This window comes from Struthio camelus, chromosome 4 (genome assembly GCF_040807025.1).
Source record: "Struthio camelus isolate bStrCam1 chromosome 4, bStrCam1.hap1, whole genome shotgun sequence".
Taxonomy (NCBI): domain Eukaryota; kingdom Metazoa; phylum Chordata; class Aves; order Struthioniformes; family Struthionidae; genus Struthio; species Struthio camelus.
Genome location: NC_090945.1, coordinates 48,064,116 through 48,088,247, shown reverse-complemented (window position 1 = coordinate 48,088,247; position 24,132 = coordinate 48,064,116). Strand labels below are relative to the sequence as shown.

Below are 24,132 nucleotides of genomic sequence, written 5' to 3'. Positions count from 1 at the left end.
AGTGGAGGGAAGGAATGGCAAGGCTGTAGAAATTATCAGTATCATTAAAAATGACAAAAACATCATAAAAAGGTAGATAGAAGGTGGCAGGTGTCACCTTTGGAGTCTGAGTACTTTTGCATTCATCTGACTCATGAATTTCTTCCATTTATTACTGTCGAAGAGAGGATGAAACAGCTTAGCTTCAAGGCAATATCTAAGTCCTTTACATCTAACTCAAAGGACCTGGCACACTTCAGGAAAAAAAAAAAAGAAGCTGTTCATTTGTCAGTCTCCAGCTTGAAACTGGCAGTTCTTAGGCACCGTTTGTCAAGTATGATTACATCAGTTGGCACAAGACATTAGACTTACTGTTGAGCTATCACAGAGATCTAGGGAAGAACTAAGAACCCTAATTTTAAGAGTTAGTTCTTTCGATTTTTTTGCAGGCTGAGGTTAATATAGCAAACCTTGCAGAAAGACTGATAGCAAAGGATATAAAAATGAGGTGGTTGTCATGATTGCAGTCCTGTAGAATCCCTCACAGTCTGTAGCAGAAGATCTTCCATAAGACAGTTGTAATTTGTTCAATATGAATTCAGATGATACCTTATGTTCATCAGTGGATTCCCAGGTAATGCAGAGATGCATAGAGGTATACACTCCACAAGCTAGAAAAAAACAAAAAAAACACTTGAGGGTTTTACTGAAAGTTATTTAGCTATGCATTGAAGCAGACCAGAAGTACATACATGGGCAATTACCACATCTCAGGTGAAGGGTGATAATTAACAGCAGAGAAATGTTTACCTCCAGCTGAGCTCTAGTAACGTATGCCCAGATGATTAGCTTTTCTGAAACCATGCTGAGAAAGTAGTGTTCTGTTTATAGTGTTTTGTACCTAACCTTTTAAAAAAATACACTTCACTGTGTTGTCTACAGAGTACTTTTACGGTATAGCTAGACTTGTAAAAATTAGCTCAGAACAGGAAAAAAGGGGTCAAATATATTGTTGGCAGTAAACAGACTGATCCCCAGCATACCTCCTTTGAATTTATTAGGCTTATGCTAGGGATGAGCTTGTCCCATTCTTTTTCTGGTTGATACTAACCTCCAGTTGCTGATGACATTATTAAGTTAATTGTTTGGATCATCAGTCTGTGTCAACGAAGCTTTCAGAGTGCTTGATGAGATTTCCAGCATCAAGCTGTGAAGCATTACAAAATGATGAATTTACACCAGGTAAAACGATGCCCTTCAGCTATAATAATGAATCACTACTTTGTTTACAAATGGGTATTCATCATGAGACATGGCATGAACAGACATTTTTAAAGGAGTAAGGCATTAGCACAGCAAATGATCTTTGCAACTAAAGCTGAATACACAGCAAAGAGAAAAAGGAGGCAAGCATGTCAAATTATCTTTTCTTAAAGGAATTATGAATGCAAATTCACACTGGTATTGTCTCACCCATATTTAAATTTTAACAAAAGGTGCAACTCAGTATTACAATGTCCTTCAGTAGAGACAAATCAACACAATATATTTCTTTTAAAAGTTTCACTATTGAACAGAATTTCTTGGTAAACACATTAGATCCTGTAGTAAATACTTAATCTTGTATTCATAATGAAAGGCTACTTCCTCTAACATGCAGCAGATGCCAGTGGCCTACCACCCACCATTCTGGCAGCCGAGGAAGATTAAACTATGTTGGCTGTCCTTCCTCACGCTGCTTCTTCCATTGGTTGGAAAGATTACTATAATTTTGTTAGGCTTTTCTGCTCACATAACTGTGTGGTCATGTCACAGGTAAATTTATTGTAATTAGATAGGCTTACAAAGGCAGTGAAGATGCTACTTCACAGGCTCAAACAACCAGAAAATATTATCAGAATTGCCAGAAATCTTATACTGTGGTTGCCATCAAATTATTAATGCTGACCGCATTATAGTTATCATTAAGTATGTCCACCCATCTTGCAATCAAAGCGTCACTTTGCTGTGTGGCATAATTCACATCCCAGTTCATATGTCAGTACCTCTCTGTGGCTCATTATCTTACATTTTTAAATATGTGTATTTCTACGGCGATAGTTAAGACTGTGTCCAGTTTCATGCTTACATTATTTATCTATCCACGGTGCAAATCTGCATGATTGTGTTGTGCCATGGCTTCAGCATATGCGAACATTTCAGTTGCAAGCTGCTTTTAAAGCCATTCTACAATGTGCCTGCCTAATAAAGTCAAGCTGTAGTTCATGTGTGCTCCACTGGCAGTTCTAGAGTTTCTTCTTCTCATGTCTTCTGACCCCTTTTTATCTTTTCTCCTAAAGCAGTTGCCTACCAAAAATTGGATGATGCCTTCCAACTCTATATTTGGAATCTGATTTATTAGTTGTTACATTTCCAGAGTGATTACTGCTGCCTAGAGAAGTATTTCCTGTGCCATGATGACTGAGTTCTCATGATGCATCACTAGTTGTCCAGAAAAGCCGTAACGATGGTATTTTATAGTGGGTTATTCAGATGAGCATTTCTTGAACCAACATTCAGTACAGGGAATGCATTTCACATAAAGCTTTTACAAAGCTACTTAGAGTATAAACTAGAGAGCTATTGATACCCCAGCAATAAGCTGCTGCTATGAAAATCTGAGTAGGCCATTTGTTAGTGCTTACAGCACTGAGCCTCTCATAGTCTCTTCTTCAGAAGTCTGCTGTACAGTGCTGGCAGTGCATGGCAAGGGCCTTTAATCAGATGATCCAGGATACTATCATTCTTATGGTGACTAAATCCTAAGACTCCTGAAGCAGCCTCCTTCAGGTGCCCTTGCTCTGACAGTCTTCAGAAGGATCTCTGCAGCAATTAGGTTGCAAAGGTCTCAAGAGCAGAGGTAGGGAAAAAGGCAGTTACTCTGCTAATGTATTTTAGTGGAAAACTTGGTGTAAAGGCAAGAGATATTTCTACTAGATAACCAGTGATTCTGAATTTAAGGAAATTTTTTCTTTCCTCAGGGTATGAAGAAGGAGTTTCTGGTTACCAACCCTCATCTTTCTCCTTTCCATAGTTCTATGCAAAGTGCTTGTCAGCTTAGCCACTGAGGAAAAGGGGAGGAAACTTAAAAGTAAACAGCAAGATTTCATACTATTAACATACTAGTTACCTGTTATGTTAATCACATCAATCCCAGGGCTTGTTAAATTTTCTGTTTTTAAAATAAAGCTAACCTTAAGACAAAACACAATTTTCCATCTTAAAGTTGAAATGCTGGGCTAGAAAATGTTGAGGCAAAATATTTATTTTTCAGATTTTTTTCTAACCTAAAAAAAAAACCCTAAAAAATGTTGTGAATTTACCGAATGCCAAAATCTACATTTAAATGTGTGGCTACAGCAATAACAATAGGAATAAAAATAGCAAAGACTGTGTAAGATCTAAGCCATGGAAGGAACCTTTGTCCAAAGAATGTCATCAGGTGACTGGACAAGATGGCTTTTACATAGCTTTGTGCAACAATAGTGACAAAAGCACTGCAGGAAAGCAGAGAATCCAACCTCTGAGTTTCATTTGAGGAGGTAAAGGGACAAATTAAAGGTATCTCACTTCTCAGCCTTTTTTTTTTAAATCACACTAACAATAGGTTTGTCATACTAGTTATGAATAAATATTCATTCATCTAGTTTTCATTTATGTGCTTCCTGTTAACTTCAGTGAAATTACTTTTCAGTGGCATGTTTATTTGCAGTACCAGTTCTGAAGGTTAGGCAAACTGTTTTGGATAAGAAACAAAGTCACCCTATTTATATACAGAAATAAATACATTTTTACATGAATGCAAGGCAGGAGACACCTCTTCAAACCACTGTGTCTTTTTCCTTTACCTGAAAAGCAAACATACAGCAACAAGCAAAACACCATTAGAGTTTATTCTCACTGGGAATATATATGAGATTCAAAGGCAAAGATATGACTTCCTCACACTGGAGTTAACCACCCTTCTGGGTCCCAGGTTAAAATTGCCTGAAGACTGCCTTAACTTGCCCCTGGCTGTGGATAGTCCTTCTTGGCTTGGTGGAGATATTTGGAATTAGAATGCAAAACGTCTCTGTGCTGTTTATTTTCGTGGCAGACTGTAATAGTCTAATTAAGATCAGATAGGAGCAGGATGTAGAACCACCTCTCAGGACATTGTCCACTAAACAATGCCTTGAAAAGAATTTGTCCGATGTACAGACAGTGGCTCTACAGCCCATTTATGCTGGCAGAAAAAAAGTAAAGAGGCTATGAAGGGCAGTTGTGGTCCAAGGCTGTGATCTTTATGGGTCTGCTAAACTTTTGCAAGCATCTGACCATAGCAGTGTTGCAAATCTTAACTTCATCTGTATTGATTTCAGTGCTTGTATTTGAATTATTCCAGATAGCAAGAAAATACTTACTAGACGTTCTGTAATTCAGTTGTGAAAACCTATGACTACTGTAATCAAACCTGCTATTGTGAGAATGTGCTACATCTTCTGGGTTGGTACTGTCCAGGAGCCATATTCTTTGTCATTTATATCTTTACTACTCTGTTTCTTTGCTGAACTGTATGTGTTACTGAGGACCAGTTTGTCACACATTTAAGTAGAGAATTTAAAATATCTTACTCTAACAAAGTAAAGCTGATATGCCTCATAGTAACACTTAAAGTAATTTTTTGTCCTCATTGAAACATATCTTCTTTATTTTATTGTATTTGTCTAACGATATTTGGGTGAAACAGTGGTGTTTCTTGCTGTGATATCATATGAAATATTTTAAAGGCTAATTAAGCAAATATATTCTGGCTATAAAGTCTTAGTCATTACAAGTCTACAGTGCTTTTAGAGTAAGAAATACTGTAATAAACACCAAACTTCATTAGAAAGAAGTGCAACTGTGTTCACATACTTACTGTAGCAGAATAGCCACAGTTTCAGAAGTAACTGTATTGGCAAAAGGTTTATTTCTGAATGGAAAGGATGGGTGAGACATGACTTTGTCTTACTCAGAAAGTGCAATGAAAAGTTTGGATCATTTTATACAGCTTAAATGCAATAAAGTAATGTCTACAGTGACTATAGTTTAACAGCACTCACTGCCATCATGCATTATGTATTCTTTTTCATGAAGAAAAAGGAGGCCTTTTTTTTCCCCCTTAAATTGTGGAGTTGCCTGACAGCATTCTGCAAAACATTACAAGTAGCTGTAGGAATGGTTTACATGAGGCAGGAGCATCCTTGGAGAGAGAGGCTGGAAATGTTGTAATGATCCCCGTTTCTATAATGCATCACTAAAGAATCACCTTTGTATTCTGAATGTTAACTTGATTTGTAAATGATTGCAGTTCATACGACTGAACCAATTACTGGTTGTCTGCCTGGCGTCCCCCTGCAGATTATTGCTCCTGCAGCAGGAGAAAGGACACGTGAAACAAGTTCTGAACAACTGCAGTTTACTACCCAGGACATTAAAGCAACCCTAAGTGACATCAATCTAGTTTGGTATGTTGAACTGTAATCTGTGATGGTTGAGGAGCTGTTCCTGCTGTGAGAGCAAAACTTTTGAAGGAGAGGCAGGGAAGACTGCTGAGGAAGTCAGCTGTCTGTGGTATGAGGATTCTACTGTTGTCTGACTGTAACAATAATAATCAGCCTCCTCACGTGTTTCTTATTAGGCTGGTTTAACTTACTTTGAAGCAGAGGTATTTGTATACCAGAAACTAGTTATGCTTCATCAGAAGCTCTGGCTCTGCGTCTTTAGTGGACCTTCACTAGCAACTCGTTTGGTATAAGAAGATTAAATTATTTTAGTTTATACTTTCTCTCTATAAATTTTACTGAAAAAAATATTGCAATTTAGTGCTGGGGACTCTGTTTTTTTAATAACTTTGTGGTGATTGTTCTTCTATCCATCACATCCAGACTGAAACTTAAAATATAAAAAACATATCTGAAAAGTAATGCATACCGAGTTATATAGGGGGAGCTCCTGCTTTGTTTTTTCAAAGCAGCGATGCAATAAATATCTCTGAAAATAAAATGTTTCAAGTTGGCATGAAGTTGTTGTCACACTACAGTATTGTGGTATTTACTTACTTTCTCATTTGTCTGATACAGAACAATTCATTTTCCATAAAATGCAGATGTTTTCCACTGCTACTTGTTTCAAATACAGAAGTTAAAAGAATTAACGGTATCTCATTTGGAAACTTCCTGATTCCCCATTGCTGAAATAAGAAATTTCTCATTCTAGAGCGTATGAAATATCAGTAAACCAAGGAATATATCTGTGGAAGAATTAATATTTTGTCATGAACCTTGGATAATTTGGTCCCCCCATTTACTTGGATTTGCAACTACATATTTAGTTCCCATCGTTGTTGATGTGTTATTTAATCAACAGATGCAGTTGAAAACCTTTCATCTGTTCAGTATGCTTGCTGTGTTTCAATTTTCCTTTTCCTACAGTTGTTTGGCTTTCAGAGATACTTTGAAGTCTAAATGCTAAACAAACACTAGAAGGAAAGAGATTTTCTTCCCTGTTAATTATATGGGAGCTTTAAAATTCATTTTTACCACAGATAATGTGAAAATGGTTTCTTCTGTGCAGAATCAGACGGGACAATATGCTTCATAGGCCCTAAGGAGACATAGTTCTGTGCAAGGAAAAGAGAAACTTGTACCACGAATCTTAGCCTGCATATACTAGCAAAACAAGTATTCCTATTGGTGTGACTTTGTAAATGCTGCTAATGTCTTTTACATACAAATCTTCTATCCAGCATTGTATTCATTTTACAATTGTCTACAGTCTACAAGCAGAAAAAGAAGTATTTTAAAAACTCATTAGTTACGTAACAGCTTTTTAGAAAACGACATGTGCCTAATGGAAGCAGCATAACTTGTGAAATGGTACTATATAATCTCTACAGGCTTTGGTATTCTTTACAATTCTATGTGCTATGACTTTTTTTTTTTCATTTTAGATAAACTGGAATAATTACATGAACTGGCCAACTGTCAATCATGAAAGGCTGAATAAATTGGTTGATCAAACTGGATGCTGTAGTTAGTCCTGCTAGCTGTATTTTGATGTGCAGGTCCATAGCTTTCTGTCATGTCACCATTTTCAGTGTCTGAACTGTTGCAGTAATTTTGCAGAACATGAAAGGCTTAACATATATTTAGCATAATCTAAGCTAATTTCACTAAATGCAATAGAATAGTTCTAGTGTATAGAAATGCAAGTCTATTGCAAAGTCTGAAATGCTTTAGAGAGCAGAATTTTTATCATACTAATGGACTACTTAAAACTCCCAGAGAGTAGTTTCCCTGCTTAATATAAGTTTACAGTAAATATATCCCTACAGGCAGTTGAAAGGAATCAAGATCCTTGGTTTGTTGATGCAATTGCTATTAAAGAGAGAGATGTTGCAGACATCGTTGTGGAGAGCTTACTTCTCAGGAGTGGGAAAGTAATCAAAAGTTAAGAGTTACTTTTTAATTCAATTGCCTAAGAAACTGGCCAGTTGTTTTTATAAACTTCATGAAGGGTAATCTTTGAGTTATGAGAGTATTGTCATAAAGAGTAGCTACCTATTTGAAATCAGATAATTAATTTATACATTGTGAACCTAGGTCAATTACAAAATTCTCATAAAGTAGACATTCCTGAAAACTTTTGCCGTATTTTATGGATCTTCAAACAGATATTTAGTGTAATAGCAGCAGTCTGAAACTTTAGCTGATCCACAGTATCAGTAAGCAGAATCAGTGGCACTAGTTAGTGCTGCTGAAGGTCAAATGCTCTTGACGTAGGAGCATAGTTCACAGGTTTCTGATGATAGCCATGGCTGAGGAGGCTTCTTTAATGTTGTGTTCCTTAGAGTTACATCTTTTGGCAACAAGAGCCCAATGCTCCTGGCATTCTAGTCTCATATTCCAGCCTGGGACGAGAGGCAGAGTCTCCTTTGTCCAGTTGCTTGTTTGGTTTTTGGAAGACGGCAGTATATTGTGGCCCTTGGAATGCCATTCTTTGGAAGCAGGTTATAAGGCCGTGTTCTTTGTGTATGAATTGTGTGAGGGATGATGTTTTGGCCTGAGAAACAGTAATGCTTTTGGGGGTTTTATCATGAATAAAATGTGTGTCTTCTGACTCAGTCCCCAAATTCTATGGCTCTTCCCCTCTCTTACAGAAACTAAAGGAGGGTTTCTTCCTGCTTCTTCCCTACAGGTGTCCTGCTCTGAACCTTGATGCTGTTAAGCTCTGTAGATTCCAGGTTAGAACTGTAGACTATCTGTGAGGCAAAGGATCATACTTCCTGTCAGATGATGAAGAGAGCCTGCTTGTGAGGCATGCTGGCATGCCCTACTACTGCAGGACATTTGGACAGCTTGGGATGAGGATAGAAAGCACCACGCAGTTTGGTGTAGCTATTCCAGCATGCTGACCTTATGAAGACAGTGGCCATACTGGCCGTTGTGCTTTGTGCAAGCTGTCAGGTTCCAGGATCTAGCAAGGCCATGGGGGAACAGCATAGAAGGCTGCTAACGCAGAGGTACTACCCTGACCGAAAATTTCCACCACTTTTGCTGTGAGACACTGATGGGTTAAGACAAGGCTCCTTGTCTAGGAGCCTTATGTTTAATAAGGTTGTAGAAAAGCCATGGTATAGAATAGTAGCAACTGCAACAAATCTTAGAAGGTCTGCTGTGTGAGTGCAGGTAGGACACTTTGAGAGGTGAACGTAGGGATGCCTATACTAGAGAGACCCTCAAGAACAGTGTAGACATAGTCATTATCACCAACTAAAAGGAAAAATAACAGGAATAGAATTAGAGCTCATATATTCTTTCAATATTGTATTATTCCTGAAAAAAATTGGGGGGGGAACTGTTAAATAGTATTCTTGAAAAATGTGAGATTTTTGGGACAGCTGAATTGCAAAAACAGAAAGGAAAAGAGTAATAAAAAGATAAACACTTTCTTAAGAATTTTCTTTTTTGTCAAAAGGAGTTTTCTGTTTGGTAAAAAGATGAACACCATTTTGACCAACACTACAAAATTTGAGGGTTTAGCTGAACCCAAATATGATGTTCTCCAAATAGTCTCTATATTTTGTGGTGAGTTTACAGTAACTTTTTGTGAATGTGTCACAATGGGTTAAATGATCTCTCAAAAAAACCCCTTTATCATAACACCAATAAATGAAAAATTTAAGAACTGTAGCCAGTAATTTTATAGCAATACATTGATTATACATAGGTACTTGTCATCAACATGTGTATAATCTGTGAAGTGTCAATACTAAAAATTTTACTTCTGAACAAATACAAGGCTATCTTTTGATTTGTTTATGTCATACATTATTTATATAAGTACATAGTCTGTCCTTTATTTCTTTTACTGCCTACTGCAAATCAAGGTTCCCTGAGTGCAACCTTTATGTATTACTGTAAGAAAAATAATAACTTGTAGGGAATAGTAATAACAACAACGAAAAAACATTCCTGGAAAAAAGTATGTTTTCTTGAATTTGAAGAACTAAGTGATGGTATTCCTTGACCAATTGCCACTGCTAAGCAAACCAAAAAAGTGCTGCTCTGTTCTGTAGTGATGACATGGACATGTTATAGTCATGTAATCCACCGTGTGTTGTCCCAGATTAGACAAAACTCATATTTTACTACATACCATTACTGATAATTGTTTGTGTGTCTTGAATTTGCGCATACATACATACACATATATCTATATTTCTTACTGTGTTCCCATTAACATGGTAACCTCTTAAATGCCTGTATTTGCAGTACCTGTTTTGGGGATAATTACAACATTTTTTGAGTAGCTGGTGTGTACCATGAATCCTAGCTCTGCCTTTACTCTTTTTTGTTTTTGTTCCAGCTTTTGGATCTTCTATCTTTAATTTACTAAGTTCCATGAAGAATACAACACAAAATGCTGGACTGAGATATTTCTGAGTATTGCAAGGTATTGCTTTCCTTTCATCTAAAATTCCAGTTATAAATTCCAGTTATTTTGTTATATGCTATCTATATTTGGTACATATGTACTCTGGTGCACATACTCTTCTGTATATGGTCAGTTATGAGGTATTTGTATGTGCAGTACCTCCTCAGAATAGCAAAGCGAGTAGTGCACAGAAAGTTCATGCTCGGAGTGGTGAGTGGAATAACAACGTTCCTAGGTCTAGAAAGTGGCTGGAAAGAATTATGTTTGGGAAATAGTGCTTTTGAAGCACAGCTTTTAATCGCTGTTGACCAAGCCGTATTGCAGCTCTGAGTCTTAAAAAGATCAGAAATAGCTGATGTCAAATCATACTTTAATGAGAATTCTTGGCATGAAGGGGGCATCTCTTGTGTCATTAGCTCATAATAGTCAATGGAATTATGTCATGCAAACTTGCAGAGAAAAAGAGTGATTATTTGAGCTTCTTATCTATAACTAATAATAACAAGCTAACAAAGTCTCATGAAAATATTGCCACTATACTTGGATTTAATTAGTTTAACTGTAGTACTTTGGATAATTTTGTTTTATATGCTGAGTTTAATTTTTATTGATACGCATTTTATGAACTGATTGCACTTTTATAGTCAGTAAAAATTAAAATATATATAAACCACAAAGCAATAGGCTCATATGCATAAAAGATATATTACCCTTTATGAAAACAATCTGTTACACATCCACCACCCTAACACTCACTTATTCAAAACTGAACAATGATTGGAGTCTATCCAAATACACATAAATGCTAAATACTGCCAGGATTTTGCCAGTATAAAGCCAATCTCTTGATAGTATTTGATGTCCCTAAGGGAGTAGTGACCCGTACACTGCCATCCATAATAGCTGCTTTCCCAGGAACACAAGGGAAGAGAGTGTTTGTACAACCAGCTTTGGTAAGTTGAATTGCTTTTTCTTCATGTTTTATTGTGGTTCTTTACTGGCAATCAGTGGACCCCAAGAGAGGACTGTCTTGCTAATTGAGGCTTCAGAGGCAGAAGCAGAAGAATCAGTCAGAGGAAGTGTTAACTCTCTACTCAACTGTTCTGCTACGTTATATTCCAATTTGCTTTTATATTGTCCTTTCTATCCAGCAGTGAGTTTCTCATCCCTCATTTGATTTCACTGTAACTTACAAATCTTTATCAGCTTACATGGAGCATCATTAAAAAAGTCAATTTGAGTTTGGTCCTTTTGAGCACTAAAATATGACTCTTGCTATAGCTGTCCAAGAGTCAAGAGCGTATATGGGAGACATAGAAGAAAAGGAGTTCAGGAAGACTTAAGTTAGTCAGGGTTTTCCTCACCTCAGACAAGGCCTACATGACAAAAAAAAAGGTTTTGGCAGAGGAGGATGTTTCTGATAGCAATCTTCTGGTTCAGACAAATTCTTAAATAAGGATAAGCAACGTAATTCATTAAATCAGTAGTCTTCCCCTTTGACACAAGTTCCACATTCTCTCCAAAGTTTATGACCATGGGAAAGGAAGTGAGAATGTTCTTAGATTTTTATGGGCCAGACAGGCAGAATCTGAGCTATTCCAGAGCAGCCTTATCTTCTTCCATTTCACAGTTCTGTCCTCTAGTTCACAAAGACAGAAAGCTATTCACAGCATGTCTAGAAAGACTGAAGAGTTGAAAAAAGATCCCATACACTGTGAGAACCCTGCTAGATGGGCAGTCTCCTTCATTATGCACTAAGAGCAGTAAAGGACTTTTTGTCCTACTGCAATTAGTACATACAGCTGCTTTCAAGGATAGGGTGAGCTTAAGATTTTGCTATAGCAGAGCAAGAAGGTACCTACTGGTGCTTGTTTTCTTCTTACTGAGTATTTAACTATTACCTACTTTGTTGTGACCTATGTTTTGATTTCCTCTAAGATAAACTAAATTTACAAAACAAGATGTAAGGAAAAGGGAGGGGAAGAAGGATGACTCTTAGGCCAGCAGTAGTTGCTTCCCACGAGAACTAACCAGGGAGCACTGTCAATGCACAACGGGAATGGATCTTCCTGGTCGAGCTTCCTCCAAAGGAGGGAAGTTTTGTGATCAAGGCACAGTTAGTGGGGGTGATTGGGAGATTCACATGAACAGTGTACTACAGTTCTAAACTAAAACTGTAATACAGATACCCTAGTAGGAGGATCAGCATGGTTTTGAGACAGAGCCAGAGGTAAGTCCAAAGTCAGGGTCAGGGAGGAGGCAAAGATCTCAGAGGATGAGTTGAACAACTGAAGTTGCAGGCCCTGATTTCCTCACTCCTGATACAAGAAGGCAGTTGGCTGCGTTCCTTCTGTTTCTTCCCACAGACATAAAGCGGTCACAGCCGAAGTTTCGGAATAGGCTAGTCCTGTCACTGTGTGTTAGGTGTGATCTGAAAACACCTGCTAGATCTGGATTCTTCCAGGATTTGGGTGGTGCTTGTTTTCTGAATGATACCAGGCTTGCATGGGAATTAGGAGCTAATCTCTACTGAGTGGATCAGTTCTGGGGCAGACAAGATCCTGTCACAGAAATGCTAAATATTACATAGATCAAGCAGGGAGGTACTCAGATGAGTCAGGCACTTACAGTGTTTAGCAACAACTGATATTTTCTATTGTGATTTTAAATTTAGACACTTCATTTATTTCTGTGCGCCTTTATTGAGTCATTTACTGAATCTAACCCCTCTTTTTTTCAAGAAGAGTAGAATTTGTAACCAATCTATACATTTAATATTTTTGTATTAGATTATAATTATGATTAAGGAGCTGTCCTGTTAAGCACTGTACAAAACATAATGAGAGGCAGAACCCTGAAGAATATAACATTAGGAAGAGGCAGAAGAGAAAGAGAAGTAGTGAAATACTTGTTTCTTGTTTCAGTAGTCGAGCATGGAAAAAGAACATTTGTCTCTTTAGTCCAGTCGCACTTCACTGCATGTTGCTATTTTTCCTAATATATTTATTTATTACCTTCTTTGCTGATATGTGGTGGTGATGGCATCATGATGCATCATTTAGTTGTATATTCAGTGTGTATTGTTTTCTACCTTTCTTGGCAAAATAACATTTGTTTTCCAATATACTTCCTTCTTCTAACAGCTTTTGGGTCCTTCTTGAGTATACTTTGGCAGCTACACAGTTTCCTGTCTCTGGCCTTATTCTGTAAAGTATTGAGTGCTATTAACTTTACTAACTGGAGACTTAGCACCTTGCAGGATCAAACTGCAACATGAGCCATCCAAGTTAAAGACTGAAGTACTATAGTTGAATTGCATTTCACTGACAAATCAATGAAGTTGCAATTTTAAAAGTATTCAGCAATGTGGAATTCCTCATCTTTCCTGATGAACCATTATAAATAACGATGCATACAGTGCACTAACCTAAGTTCATAATCTGCTTTCTTTGATCTCTTTATCCTTCTCTGGTAATATCAGTTATTTACACTGTTTATTAATAAAGAAGAAATTAAATTCTAATATATTAATCTCAAAGTGATAAACATGAGCTCTAAATAGTAGAAGGAACTGCCAGTTCATTATTGTAAGAAGTGGATAGCAGAGAATTATCAAGAGAAAATGTTTACACCGATACCCAGAAGGAACATTTGGACACATCAGCTGTATTAGCAGAGTTAATTGCTAAGCATGACCCAAAGTCCCATCAGTCTAATTACACCAATCCCTGAATACCATGAAAAAGCAGCAACCGAGCGATACCACATCTGGAAGAAAGGTTTCAAATGCAGCTGTCTTGCTCTTTCTAACATAGGATTAAAAAGTAGTTATTCAAGAGATCATTATGATAAACAGAAACCTTTTCCTCATGTAAACTGTGGGGACAATGTGCTCACTATCTGCTTTCTCATGAGTCTTTACAGATAATAAGAGCACATAAATCTTTTCTCCAAAGTGGATGTAAGGCAAAAACTGGCTTGTTACTGAGGACAGCAACTTTGCGTCTGAGTCTACTATCATTCATAGCTGAATAATTTCAATATTGCCCTAGTGACTGTAACTGAAGGCAGAATCTGTTCCTTTGTCTTGTCAGAATATTTTTTTCTTCAGATTTAAATGGTTTTGTTTGAAATTACTTGTTCATTTCTCTTTCAAATGCTTCCCACAATTTTTGTAAATCTACTTAAAAATGAAAAATAATAATTTTGTTGCATTATTATTTCAAAAATACCACATTTCAACTGATTATATTTTTACACCAGGTTTAGGAGTAAAATCTTGGCAAAAATTTATTTATGATCTGATCTGAATCACATGCGTATCAGGTGATAAAATTTGATAGTAGAAGCAAAACAGAAGAACTAATATTTTTTACGATATAGTCGTTCAGTATGTCTTATTCCTCCTCACTGAAATTTCTCTTTTCGCCATAGAAAATGATATGAATCTTACAAAAAATAATTGACATTAATCAGTTAAAATATTTTTAGCAGGAGAAAGAATTCTGTTGCTAGAAAAAAAATGGTTTCATTAATCTTCTTTCTGTCAGCATTCCTTTGCTTTGATACTTTTGTTTTTAGAGTATAAATGCTATGCATATTGTACAGATATATAATACCAAAGTGGAACTGCTAGTGCAGTTTCCAAAGAACTGGATTTTATGCTTTTTGTATCCAGCAGGAGCATTAGATCAAAATACTAGTCAAAAAGCAGCATCCTGATCCTTTAGAGCATCCTGAAACACTATTAGGCACAAGTTCAATATAAGAAAATCTGTCACAAGATTGCCAGCATTTTGTCTTTGTATGATGAGTAGAATTTTCAGTCCAAGATGTCTTAATTTGCTATCTACTTCACATGACAGTATTTGCCAAGGAATTACAACATCACTTGGTATGCAGAACCAGGTACAACATGCAGCGACGAGCTGTGAAAATAAGGCTGAAATGCCCTTGCTTCTTTACATATCTGACAATAATCCTATGCGAATATGCTGCATAGTCTCCTCTCTAGTCTCCATAGACTCCTCAGAAGTCTCCTCTTTTTTGCCTGAACCTGCATTAGAATATGATAGCTTGGATTTAGAACTGCAAGTTTCATTGAATTTCACTCAGTATAAGATATAATGTGTCCTGTGGTAGGATTGGTAGTCTGGCCTCTGCAATCTGGAATCCTACGGTTCCTAACAATGGCTCAGTGCCTCAGATCTATCTTTTACAGCTATTGTTACATTAATAAATAATTGACTGGAATTTTTTTTAAGATAGAAAACAATCCTATTTATTATTGCAATATAAAGAGAGTGATGGTAACATCAGTATTTCTCCAAACATTGCCACTTTGTTGCAGTTTTGGGATGCTTTATATTTCCATCAGACAGATGTTAAAAAATCAAAACAGTCATTAAAAAAATACACCTTCTATAATTCCACCTCCTTTCCTTTCCCTTCTTTCCTGTTTCAAACTTCAGTTCTATGGAATTTGCAGAGTTGAAAGATGCCCCATGTCTAACATGACTTTACAATTTGGTCTGCCTGATGAGTTTTCTCATCTGATCTGGTCTTGTGTGTTCCTGTGTATTATTTTACTATGATAGTGTACAGCTGCCTTTTTAGGCCGTTTCTACGCTGGGATGCAGTGATGACATAATAATCAGAATAATAAACATAATTTTTATTATATCATAATAATGCTGAATTTTCAATAAAATTCTGCTTTGATTATGATATGTTGTTTACTGCTATCTTACCTTTCACTTAATATTGCATCCTGATTCTCTTTATTAACACTCATATTTCCTCCTTGTTCAAAACTCTGTGTTAAGTCTTATTCACAGCTTAATAGATCACAAAAGTTGGACCTTCCAGATACAGTTCTCTGTTGAGGCAGAGTACTAGATAAAGTGGCAGACACTTGATAACAAAATGTATTTAGGTGACAATATTCAGTTACCTCTTAAGTGGATATTTTGCGATAAGTTTTTTCTTTATTCTTTAGTTGTCCAGCTGTGTGCAAGTCTGATTCAGCTAAAAAGATGCTTTCAGCATATTTTTTCTCTTTGGGAATGCTAAAGTATAAACCTTTGAGACTACCTACTAAATCTTTTACATCTTTAAAAATTAAGTAATAATTTCGAACCATTTGAATACTAACTAGTATGTCTTCTCCATGTGAACTACTTCTAGTCTAGCAGTTACCTACTTTGAACTGAAGGACATTATTCCTTACTAGCAATGTACCAGCAGGATATGCAATGTTATAAATGAGTGGCAGCAAATAGAAAGAAAAGTCTTTGTAAAATAGGAGTTTTGTTTTGTTTAAAGAGAGGTAATTTCATTTTGCTAGAGATTTCAAAATTTTATATCCTTCCTATTCCAAATGAAAATGTGTAAATTATCAATAAGAAAGAATGAATCCCTCCTCTGAGACAAGAGTCGGTGGTGACGGAGTTCTTGGAGTCATAGTTCAGAAACACAGGACGAAAAAGCCCAAATGCACTCACTTGTAATTCAACCTGTGTGCTCCTGCAGATTCTTCAAGACCCTGGAAGACCTGACTTTCTTCCTCCCACGTAGTCCACTGATGGAATTCTCTGAATCTATGGGCTCAGGAAACCTGGTGATTCTTTATGCTGAGTGCCAATGAAGAACAATGTGTATAATTTCAATAAGAAACCATGTGTTTCTGAACAAGCAGGATTCTGTCAGAAGTTTGTCACATGTTCTATACAGGGTTTTAATTAGATGACTTAGAAAAATCCGAAGCAGCTGTTATGTAGGATTTTATTCTGACCAGTTTAAAACCTAGCCATTAAAGTTACACAGAAGGCTGTATTTGTTACAGGTTTAGCTCTCACCCTACTCATTAGGTCACATGTTAAGGTTTATTATTATCTGTTTTATAAATTATGTTTCTTTGATCCACCCTGTGCAAGTGGGTGACCACAGAATCACAGAAGAGTGATCTGAGTGACCTCTGGAGATCATCTGATCCAACCCTCCTGCTCAAGCAGGGTCAGCTAGAGCAGCCTGCACAGGACCATATTCAGCCAGATTTTGACTATCTCCAAGGATGGAGACTCCACAATCTCTCTGGAGAACCTCTTCCAATGCCTCTTCAGGCATTCCCACAGTGAAGAAGTATTTTCTTATGTTCAGATGCAATTTCCTGAATTTCAATTTGTGCCCATTGCCTCTTGTCCTGTCACTGGGCACCGAGAAGAGTGTGTCTCCATCTTTACACCCTCCCATTAGATATTTGTTAACATTGATCAGAGACCCCTTGAGCCTTCTCTTTTCCAGGCTGAACAGTCCCAGCTCTCTCAGCCCCTTCTCATATGACAGATGCTCCAGTCCCGTAATCATCTTTGTGATCCTTTGCTGGACTTAATCCAGTAAATCCATGTCTTTCTTGTACTGGAGAGCCCAGCACTGGACACAGCACTCCAGGTATGATCTCCTCAGCGCTCAATAGAGGGCAAGGATCACCTCCTTTGTCCTGCTGGCAGCGCTGTTCCTGATGCAGCCCACGTTACCATTGGCCTTCTTTGACATGAGGATATATTGCTGGCTAATGTTCAATTTCTTGTCCACTAGGTCTCCAGGTCGTCCTCTGCAAAGCAGCTCTCCAGCTGGTTAGTCCACAACCTATACTGTTACATGAGGTCATTCTTCCCTAGGTGCAGGACTTTGCATTTCCCTTTGTTGAACTTCATGAGGTTCCTCTCTGCCCATTTCTCCAGCCTGCTGATGTCCCTCTGAATAGCGGCATAACCATCTGGTGTATCAGCCGCTCCTCCCAGTGTTATAATAGCAGCTGCAAAATTCTAGAGGATGCATTCGATCCCATCATCCAGGTCATTAATGAAGATGTTAAACAGTACTGGACCCATTATTGATTCCTGGGGGATACCACTAGTCTCCAGCCTCCATTTAGACTTCATGGACCCTCTGACCCTGGCAATTCAGCCAGTTTTCAGTCCCCCTCATTGACCACGGGTCTAGCCTGCGCTTCATGAACTTGTCTGTGAGGATGTTAGAGGAGACAATGTCAAAAATCTTACTAAAGTAAAGGTAACAACCACTGCTCCTCCCTCATCCACCAAGTCAGTCATCTCATCATAGAAGGCTATAAGGTTAGTTAAGCATGATTTCCTCTCCATAAATCCATGCTGACTATTCTGATATTCCATACTATCATTCCTGTAATCCAATATTCCAGTCAAGGAATTCTTTATTTTATGAAGACTGCAGTTCAAACATGAACAAAATTTCTCTTGAAATGCTTTCTTCATGCCTAGGAGCTAAATGTGATGAATATAGTATCTCTCCTTATCTCCATAAGCATAGTCAATAAAGAGTCATAACAATGTAAGCATTTCTCCGATAATATGATTTTAAGGAAAAAACATTCCAGAACTGAAGCAGCAAAAGTTTGCATTTGGTAGAAGACAACCTTCTGTTTTTAACCACACCAACAGTTATTTGGTGCCAAGCCAATCCAAAAGTATGGATAACAGCTTCAAAAAAATCTCAAATTACCGTATGTATTCAAAGTTCTATACTTTAAAATGAAGTGAAATTAGGTAGTCTTTTTGTTTGCTTTATTGCATACTGAAAAGTATTAAGCCAATGTAAACACTTTCAGAAACATATCTACCTCAGTGCATGTCACATTATACTGGATATGAAAATTACAGTTGATCCAGAAAAATAAACATCCTAAAGAAAACAGCTGATTTTGAGCTGTTGAACTTCATTAAAAGCTTCCCTCAAATGTGGCCTTTAAAGATTTACAAAAATATATATTGGAACAGGTAGAGAAATGTAAATTCTGCTAATAACTGTGTTGAAACTGCAGCAAAGGTCTGCATGAGTTTAATGTGGTTTTTAGGCACAGTTGGCCCTTCCTAAACACAAAACAATATAAAATAGAAGATCAGTAGTAAGATTTGCTTTTCTAGATAAATATAATTATTCTTGCAGGAAATAATGTGTACACGCTATAGAAGCCTAGACACGGATATCCACAGGTTTGTTTTCTTATTCAGATCCTAGCCTACATTTTCTGCTCAGAAATGGAAAGCAAGCTAATTGATTTCAATGGAAGAAAATGTCATTTTTTGCCTTTTACAAAGCAAGTGTTTAAGCAATCTCTGCCTTATATGACTGATAGTACCCCAGATCAACATAAGGATTAGTGAGGTTGAGATCACAATCTGCTGCTGTGTGGGTAGTGAGCATGCACTCAAATATACAGCCCGCCTATCCACTTCCAGATAAATTTTTGAGGAATGCCTAGCAAGTATTAATTTTGAGTTAATTACTCAGTGTATGTGTAACAGTTAATAAATTGACCAGCAAGTGTCATAGCCATGCAGGCTGTGCCCCAATTGCCCAATGAAAAATAAACATATTAACACAAATACATCAGCCTCTTCCTTCTTTCAGTGATTAAGCACAATTGGCCTTGTATCTTCTGACTTCTTTGTAATAAAATGCAAAACCAGTCTGAACTAGAAGGAAAACTCAGTGTCTAATTAACTGCCAATTTTTAGTAAAGTTTGATTAGTTCAAGTCAATGGAATCTTTTTACTGACTTTGCGAGGGCTGAGAAAGGAACTTTGTCACATCCATCAGAGTTAACATTAAGAAAGAGAGATTATTATCTCTTTGGACTCGGTTTGTTTTTGGCTTTCACTATTGTTTCTCCGACCTTTGTTTGAAACTAAGATGGAAGAAGAGAGCTGAATAAACTGAACAAAGGGAGGCCAATATTAAATATAGAGAAATGTATCATTGCCAAAGTTGAGGTTGTTTGTTGTAGGTGATGAGAGCATAACTGGACATGAAAGGAGCTACTCCCATGGAGGGGTTACTAGTTTTGATGTGCCTTTGCATTCTTCTCGGTGGGAGAAGCTGTCGAAGAAAGAACAGATTCTGTTCCAGTTCTCTGGAGAGCCATAGGCATACAAGGCTCCCTGCGTGGAGGTCTGCATCTCACTGTTTCTTTTTGACTGTTAGCAATTTCCTCCTCTTTCTCAGGAGCATACTCCTGATGGAAAACTTCGGTACAAAAACTCTGTTGCTTATACTGGCTTTCTTCTAAGGAATATTTTTATATTGTGAAAAATAGATTAACTAAATAAGAAGCACTTAAACTAACAGTCTGCTTTAACCTGCCTAATAATGTCCTGTGGGATTCATGAGGGCACATTACCATGCACAGTACTTAGTACATTCTATCAGTATCTTTGGACTTTCTTCAGAGCATCATCTTTGCAGTTAAGAAATGAAGTGAATGATTTAGGTATAGTAGTACTCTCCTCATTTTTCATGTCTGACGCTCATTTGTTTATTTATATGATATAGTCTGAGTCAGAACTGTCAGTCAGAAGGTACACCTATATTATTTCTAAGAGCAATTAAGACCTCTGTTAAAAAGGGGAGAACATTAAACTGAAAGGGGAGATAAACATAAAAGAATGACTAGAGAGAAAAAGAATGTAGTAATATGAAAATTATTCCTCTTTCTGTTTTAAAATGTATGATAAAACAAAAATATTCTGCTATATCTCAGCACTCAAGTGTGATCTTCTCAAATATCAGAAGAAAAATATTTCTTTAGGATTGTTGTTTTCTGACCATGATAGACTAATTTTGGGCCTTATATGCTTAATTATTTCACATACCAAATTTTGTACAAAGTTCTCATTCTTTTGGCATTCCAGCCATGAAAGCATATGTCCTCAAACTGTTTGGAGACTAAATGGTACAGAGATTGTTAATAGTGCACAGACACCTTCATTTAGACAATAGAGTAATGAATCTTTAGGTTTCGTTGCCCATTTTCTAGCCAACAAAGGCTTTGTGCAATCTTACTTTAAATGACCCAAATGAAGATACTTCTGTTGCTTGTATTCACATACATCTGTATTTCATTTTGAAATGTACTTTTCTTTAAAAAAACGAGGAAGCTATTTTTTAAACCCAAGAGAGTAGCATTATTTATAGATCTGTTTGTAATGAACAGGTCTGAAAACGTAACCTCTTATTTCTCATATTGTATTTAAAAGCAACTTACAGTATTTTTGATATTTTCCTATTTATTTATTTCATGTGGTTCAGAATCATGAAACTCTGCAAATATTGAATGTTATTTACTCACTATTGAAACTAAGTTGATTTCCTGAGTTGATAAATTCTTGAGTGTTCTCAACATAGCTAATGTGCATATACATTTAATATTTTCTAATAGAAATACTTGTGAAAGCTCTGTGGAATTGATTTCCACCTAAGACACTGCTTGATGCAAATCTTCTCTGAAAGTGAACACAAAAAAGTAAATGATTATAACTGAACAAAATTCACCCAAAACACAAGAAAGTGATTGGAAAACAGCTAGATAGAAAGTCAAAGTAGAAATATTTTCCAAAGAAAATACCCATCTCACTGGGTGGGAGACTCGGAATGACTTTAAATTCCTAGATATTGTTTTTATTCAAACAGCATATTCATTCAACCTAGATTTGTAATTTACTACGAGCTAGTTTCTATTGTTTAGAAACTATATTTCCAATACAGCAGCTTGTGAATTGATTAAGCAATCATTAATCATCATAATCATGATTCTTACTCTTTTTTATTAGGTGATTGTGGTTTTCATTATTATAATATATTTAAAGATAATTTGATTTTAAGATAAAATAGCTCATATATTAATTGTTACAGACTAGTTCCCACAGAGTATTTAAATACATAAGTGAAAATTTTTGAGAAGCTGAAATCCAATTCCAAATCCAGACGTTGAGATCTGAAAAGCACCCTTTCAGTTACAACTTATCTTGGCAGTGTCCAAAGAGAGTGGCCATATCCTTCTTTGTTTTTAATGTTCCTTTTGCTCCTAAAGTTCAGACTCTGCCTATCTCAAAAAGCCTTAGTTTGAATAACTAAGGACTTATCTTTCAACCGAACTCAGCAAGGATCAAAGAGAAATGGGCCTCCACCAAGACCTCACCATTAGATATTCCCAGGGTATTTACTGAAATTCCTGGATTGTCCAAAATGTAGTTTGACCCTTTTCTTTTAAAACTTAGATGGTAGAGCAGCCAGTGCTATCCAGCTTTATTGTAGCAGTAGTAGTAGTTATTCAGACAATATGATTGCATATTCATTACCTCAGCCTAAGTTCAAACATTGCTCTGTTGTTTATGAGGGCCACCATGAAGTTAAGATTATGTCTTTCAGCATTTCCAGCATTAGTCAGTGCCCTGTAAAAAAGACATAGACATGTAGGGAAGGTCCAAATGCTAAATTAATTAGGGAAATAGAAATGTTGACAATATGGATTATTGCTTTCATACGAGCATATTAAGGAAGATTAAGTGTTTATATTGGGATACATGGTGTGATGCAGATTTGCAGATGATGTAAGTCAGCATTGTGCCCATTGCCATAAATGTTATTAATGGTTCTTTTTAACCTACTTCTTTTGTTCAACCTTCAGTTTAAACAGATTTTAGAGAGAAAAAATAGGCTTACTAGTTGAATTTTATCTTCACTAATGTAAAATGTTCTCAGTAGGGGCTGTTTCAATGTACAGCCCCTTAAACTTTGGATCTCCTCTTCAAATAGAATTCCAAGTTTCTTCTTGACAATAAAACTCAATAAAACACATAGCTGGTTAGTTTTCATTCCAGTGATGACTAGCACCAGGCAATTCCAGTTATACATAATGAGATGTAAAGTAAATAGGCCGAGTGTAGCTTGTAAGATCACTAAGAGTAATTAGGGAATAAAAGGAGAGGAAGTATTAACTAGCAAAAGAATACTCAACTTTTTCAGAATTAGATATACCTAGGAAAACATGATTTAAAAGTTTTACCTTATGTTTGACCAGTAAGAACTTACCAGTCTTTTTAATTTTTTGATCATTGAAAATAAAATTAATGATACTGCTAAATAGGGTGTTTTTCTATGCACGAAATCTGGGAGAGTGTCTGACAGAATTCAGCACTGATACAAAACAAGTGTCTTTATTGGGTGAGATTAAAAAAACAACTTAAGAAAATGAACATTCATACGTTAAGAAGTCATGGATGACACAGACACAGAGATAAAATGACTTAGTGTTATAAATGTCACACCAACATTTTAAATACAAAAGATGTCAATGCTACAGTGATTCTATAAATAGTGCTGTCCCTAAGAGTCGTAAACCATTTATGTTTCAGTCTGTGAACACAAAGCTGTGAAACTGCATACAGTTATATCTACAAATGCAGTTTACTACAGAAAGGTGTATGCGGAAGGAATCCTTCAGTCAAATTCAAAAGATTTATTTGTTCAGTTCCCGTGGTCTTATAACACAGCATTAAACAGCAGTAATATCTGATAACAGTAGACATTAGACATGGCTGTTTGATAGGATATACTGCAGATACAACTACCTCTATTCCTACCAATAGTAGCTTAAACAGTAATAAAAGGGAGTAAGGCAAAAGTTGTTTCTTTTTAAATTTATTGACATCCTTATATATGTTACTTTGCAGGAGGCTGCTTGTTTGGAAAGCCTGCCAAAACCAAGTTCTTGTGGTCTAACTAAATCCAAACATGAACTTTCTGAGTTGTCTCTACATTTTATGGTGACACAGTATTTTTGCACATCAGGAAGATTTAGCAAAAAAAGTCTTAATCGCATATTTCCCTATTGAAGAAAGAAGTTAGAAAGTTAGTAAATCTTACAGATGCTAGGGTAAAGACTGAGGAGAGATCCAAAGAATCATCAAGATTAAACTCTTTTCCCTTTGAGAATTAGGTTCATATTTGCTTTATATGTATTGTATCTTTAAAAAAAAAAAGACTAGAAGATGTGATAAGCGCATTGCAAATGTCTCACTTTTAACCTGTTTTTCCTTGCTAGAAGGACATTGTTCTGTAATGTCCTTGCCAAACTTCAGCCTCTGCACTGACTGGAATCTCTAAAAACAGTTAAAAAAATACAGAACAGATATAGACACTAGAGGGAGACATGAGCACGTGAACTTAACCAACATTAATACCATCATAATGTTTTAAGTTTTGTGTGAAATTACTGTACAGACCAGATGAAACATTTATTCTGAAGGTTGTCTTTAGATATAAACACCCTAAGGG

The 24,132-nt window shown here is 36.5% G+C and overlaps 1 protein-coding gene across 1 annotated transcript in view; it reads left to right on the top strand.

Annotated features, from left to right (window-relative positions):
• AGA (aspartylglucosaminidase) overlaps positions 1-24,132 on the top strand; it is a 153,977-nt gene that overhangs the window by 75,390 nt on the left and 54,455 nt on the right. The window contains exon 14 of the mRNA XM_068942545.1: positions 9,910-9,996. The gene's annotated coding sequence lies outside the window, so the exon portion shown is untranslated. The remainder of the gene's footprint in view (positions 1-9,909; positions 9,997-24,132) is intronic.